The 5491-nt window shown below is 43.0% G+C and overlaps 1 pseudogene; it reads right to left on the bottom strand.

The window, feature by feature from the left end:
* Window positions 1–4950: 4950 nt before the first annotated feature.
* On the bottom strand, window positions 4951–5068 carry LOC126289321 (5S ribosomal RNA; annotated as a pseudogene).
* Window positions 5069–5491: the final 423 nt, after the last annotated feature.

Here is a 5491-nt window from a genome sequence, read left to right as displayed (position 1 = left end):
CTACGATTCCATTTCTATCTGGTGTCCATCATCAACATCAGTACGAGGTGCGACCCTTTTTGGAAATTTGGAAATTTGTGGTAAGGACTATGGGACAAAACTGCTGAGGTCATCGGTCCCTAGGCTTACGCACAACTTAATCTAACTGAAACTAACTTACGCTAAGGACAACACACACACACCCATGCCCACGGGAGGACTCGAACCTCCGACGGGGCAAGCCGCGCGAACCGTGACAAGACGCCCCAGACCGCATGGCTACCCCTCGCGACTGGTGTGTCCCTTCCGAGCCCGAATTCAATCTTGTTGTTAGCTGTTGTGGCGTGGACGTAAGTAGCCCCTGAATGTCATCCTAAGGAATTTCTGCGATGCCTGAAACAGCATGCTGTGTGAGCTGGAGGGTGGTAATTAAGTCGAGTCAAAGCACTTGAACCCATGAAATAGAACTTCCTCTCCCCGTTCACCATTCAGGGGAGCACCGACTGTGGTGTTCATGAGCAAGAAGTCCAAAATGAGCAAAGTGGGATCAAACATGTGCTCGAAGACCAATTGGGCTATGTTGCAACAACGTAGCGAGTAGGTCTCTCTGAAGCACTGTGTACACTGGTGCAGGAAGCGCGGAGAAAACATATACGTTTTTAATAACCAGTTATTAACTTTGCTCCCCTATAGGTCCACTGTAAATCTGTATTTATGGCTCTACACAACTGTAGTGTACCATTTCTCAATGGCGTACACATTACTACTGTGGCTGTTACGCATTCCATCTCTGGAGATGAAGGCTTGATTTGAGAAAAGTATATGCGCAGGAAAATGAGCATCGACCAGACAGCGACAAGAGGTCCGGAACCAAAAGAAGCCATAAACTGCATTTTCTGCGAATTGTAGGGTTGTAGCTACTGCTCCAGTATTAATTTAGAGATAGAGTAGTTCGCAAGACCCACATCAAGCGTAATTAGTAGTGTGCTGATAGAAAGCTCCTCACCTAAGCGAGCACTGGTTCCTCCAAGTCGGGAGTCCATACAGCTCGTTGTCCAGCCCTTCATTTACATCCGTACGGAGTCTAGCAAACGGCACGCAGTGTATCAGCAACATCTGGGCCCTTCCTGTTCCATGTTCAAACATACAAGGAAAAAATTGTCATTTTTAAGGGGATGAATAATGTTTTGTCCGGCGAGCTTAAATAACTTCCGTTACAAAGAAACCAATCAGCTTTGTAACCACGAATGCAACTCCAAAATAGTTTGGTGTTAGAAAGGGATGTAGGTGAACACAATCTTGCCTACAGTCTCTCGTTGAAGGTCTAAACATAAGATGTGTCTGTATGGTGTAGCACAAGAACTGCCATGACAGAGTCTCATTATCCCTAGCTTCAATGCATCGTATACAGTAATATGTGGAGCTATACAGTAGATGGCGTCCATCAGTTCCGTAGGACATGGTCTCATCTCTTAAGGCGATTGCCCAGTCACAGATCCAAGCGGATAGACACGCTGGTGCACGTGCGCGCCTAAAGACATCTCACACCACTCTATATACTGAAAAGTCCTGCCCAAAGGTCTTCCTTTCTCATAGGTTCTACATGTATGGTAATCGATTCAGGCTCCTCTTCAAATTAAAATGTGCCCGACGTCATTACGCCGACTAAAATGGGACCCGTCTGTGAAAAGAATGTGGTCGTCATTGAGAGGCGTAGCGGCGTATAACGATCCTGCCTTGGAGACGGGTAAGTGGGAGATGTGTCTCAGAGCTGGATAGTGACAGATGGCGACGGCGATACTGGATGCGCACTTTGTATATGTATCAGCCGATAGAGGACAGTATTAGACAGGGGGACTGTGATTTTAGTTTCGATTGTGCCCACTAGAGTGCACTAACGTAATAGAATGTTTATCATAAACTGTTCTAGTATTTTCATAAAGTTTTGTTATGTCTTCTTGTGTATGTAAAATGTTATAAATGTGTTTTAGCACTATGAATGATGCGTGAGTGTGTTTTAAGTTTAATTTGAATATAGTTGTTTATCGAGTTATGTAGTAGGATTTAGTGTGGGAACATTTGGAAGAAGTATGGATATGAACAAGGGGATTTTTGTGGAATAGATTTGTAAAGTAAGTTTATGGCAAAGGGAAAGTTAATTCAGGTATAAATAACAATAGTAAATAACTTTATGCATAAACAAAACTTCAGCGTACTAGATAATTACATCGGTAAAAAGAGCAGTCGTGAGGTTTACTATTTTGCGATTGGTTATGGATGAAAAGCGCGGACTGACGCGGCAGAATGTTGTTTTGCTATTGGCTGTTGAGTAAACTGACCAATGGTAAAGCAATATTCTTCGCGCGCCTTTCTCTGCTGGTAGAGAAGACAGAGTATTCTAGAGAAGAGTCGAAGCCTAGCCATGAAACAGATTGGACGTGTGTAGTAGTAGTTCCGATGGAAACGATAAGTTGCCGGATCTAGCAGTGTTTCATACATCAAAAGTGTTGAAAAGTGACGGCATAATTATTCCGATGTGTGTGTAGAAATTTTGGAATTTTTAAGCGAATTTTGTGACGAGAAAGACATGTATTCCGCGTGGCGTATTGAGCAGGTCGGTTGCTAAAAACTGTGACTGCATGTGGTACCGACAGACTTAATATTTGGCGAGCATTATCAATCAAAAACAATCAGTATTTTTGTAGCTATTACGTTTTCGGGAAATGCAACACCATAAACATGCTAACGTGAGTGAAAGGGATTATGAGTGACTGTGTTAAGACTAGCACGGGCTAGGCAGTGATACTTGTTCACCTAAGTTTCAGAATATATTAATTGAGGACAAAATATTCAAACTTTCATCTCTATCAAAATTTTCTCCCGAAACGTAGATTAGTGACTTAAATTGCAGCCTGGTTCACGTCGAAGTACAGTAGGTTTCACTCGGCTTTGCTACTGATGATCTGCTGAGACAATGTTCACAGGTAGGTGCAGGTCCGTCTTAAAAGGGACGGAAAGAACCGCGCCGCTGGAATTGGTCTTCAGTCTAGTGTAGATATTGCGTGTTCGCTATACACATGCCTTCCTTTTACGAATGGTGAGTAGTAAACGGACAGTTAGTTACTTCGCATACACACTGTCCTCACGAAACCTATTAAGTGTAGTATTCCATGGCAGCATTTACGTCTATGTCTACGTCTACATCTACAATCAGAAAACCACATTACAAACTGTGGCAAAAGTCGCTTTGTATGCCACTGCCGCTTTCCCCTTTCTTGTTTTAATCGCGAATGGTGTGCAGGAAGACAGTCAATTGGTAAGCCTCTTCAGTTTTACCTACACGATCATTTCGCAGGATGAGAAAGCAATACAGGATATTTTTAGAAAAAAGGTAGCATTAGTCGAGACTGGAAGAAAAGTTCCTATAATTATTTGTCTGGAAACGAAAACCTTTTGACATATATGAGACCTGAGTTTCTCCTGTCATATACAATTTTCACACAACTTGTCACCAAAGATGACCAAAGTCAGAGGTATCGATAGTGAAAGACTACGGACTAGCAAGTGAGGTAACATTGACTGTGTCCCTCTGTTTTCTGACAAGGGAGAGAGCAGGATTCCAAGCAGAGTTTAAACAAAAACATCCATCCCTGTTTACAAGATTGCTCGCTAATTTAATCTCAGCAGCTTCCTTAATAACACTGCTTCAATCGCTGAACGTGCATGCCACTGTCTCGGTGACTCGTATCCAAGCAATGTTCGGCAATAGCAGTTCTACTTGGCTGCTGTAATCGTGTGTGCTTGTTATGCTCAGTATACCAGTCCCCCACTATCAGTCAGACCAATGTACGTCATGCCACAGCTACAAGGAATGCGATACATACAATGTGAAATACGACGTGAAATGTGTTTTCCTACCTTCATCTAAAATGAGAACTCTTTTGGGTTCTGTTGAGGATGATCTTGGTTTGCATAAGGCGGGTATATATCGCATCGCCCCCCTCCCCAAGCAAGCTCGCCTGTTCACTCATCCTACAAGTCGAAACGAGATGCACTCTATCTTACACTTTCTTAACACAGAACTCCCGCTCTTGATTTTCGACATTTGTTGAGTTCTCGTTGAAAGTTTTGTGGATAACCACTTACTATTTTATCTCCATTTCTATTTTTAAAAAAGTGTCCAAATTCAGTCTCCGAATCGCTTCCCTTTATTTCAGCATGACCGGCTTCGAGCCAGGTTTTCAGATCTATTACAGATCCGATCTCTTACAAAAAATTATTTTATTGTTACAGTTGGCTCAAATTACTAATGGTTTATAACTTAAGTCTGTAAAACTTAAACATTCTTTAAAATTTAGTTATAATAAAAATTTGTGCAAGATACCACATGTTCCAATTACAGAGTAACGTGTCGAATATGTAACTGAAAGTTCACCGTCACAACTAGCCATACATCAGTTTGCTGCGGCTTTATAAATAAATTTTTAATAAAGCTGTTTGGTGCAACACCTAGCACGCCGGAAAGCGCCCTCTGTACGTAGAGAGTGAATTCATGTCATTAATAAGAAATGCGCCTAAGTACAACGTGAAACACTGATGTGAAATTAAGCAAATTTTTTAAAATATTTTTATGTAAGGATCCTGAGTGGTCCAAAGTTCGTAGCGCTCTTAAGTGCCCTCTGTGAAGGATGTAACACATAAAAGATATTCTTAAATGTAACAAATGAAACATCAATAAGGACGTTATTATTATTATAAACTATAAAAGAGCTTTTCAAACATTCGAAAAACTCCTCTCCCGCTTTCATTAAGTGCTCGTAGAGCCACCATGTCATCCTCTGTCCACAGGCCTCATTGGATGCTGATATGGGCATGTGGTCAGCACATCGCTCTCCCGGCCACATGTCAGTTTCCAAGACTTCCCAGTCAAGTAGCCCCTCAGGCTGCCTCACAAGAACAGAGCACCCCACTTGCCAACAGCGCTCGACAGACCAGATGGTCACCCATCCAAGTGCTAGCCCAGGCCGACGGCGCTTGACTTCGGTGATCTGATGGGAACCGGTGTTACCACTGCGGAAAGGCCGTTGGTCGCTCAAGAGAGCCCTCTTGAAGTAATTCATAAATAAAAATATTCTTAAACACAACATATAAAAATAAGGGCTTTAATATCACTAAAATTTTGAAAACCAAAACGATTTTATCTTCTTCTTATGTGATGGTCGTAGAGTCATTACAGCGCCACACTAGAGTTCGGTGTCCAGTTCGCCGCCGCAAGTGTCTGAGGGCCACAGCAGAAGTGTCGTTAGTGATGAGTCACGCTTCGAACTGAGCCCCAACGACCAGCGTTGACGTGTCTGGAGACGCCGCGGACTGTGGTGGGATACCAACCTGACTCTCGCCCGCCATGCGGCCCGACAACCAAGAGAGATGATCTGGCGTGCCATTTCCTTTATAGCAGGACCCATTTGGTTGTCATCCACGGCACCCTTACAACACAGCGGTACATCGACAA

This window comes from Schistocerca gregaria, chromosome 1, assembly GCF_023897955.1.
Source record: "Schistocerca gregaria isolate iqSchGreg1 chromosome 1, iqSchGreg1.2, whole genome shotgun sequence".
NCBI lineage: Eukaryota > Metazoa > Arthropoda > Insecta > Orthoptera > Acrididae > Schistocerca > Schistocerca gregaria.
The sequence above is the reverse complement of the archived record's forward strand: the minus strand, read 5'-3'. Positions and strand labels throughout refer to the sequence as shown.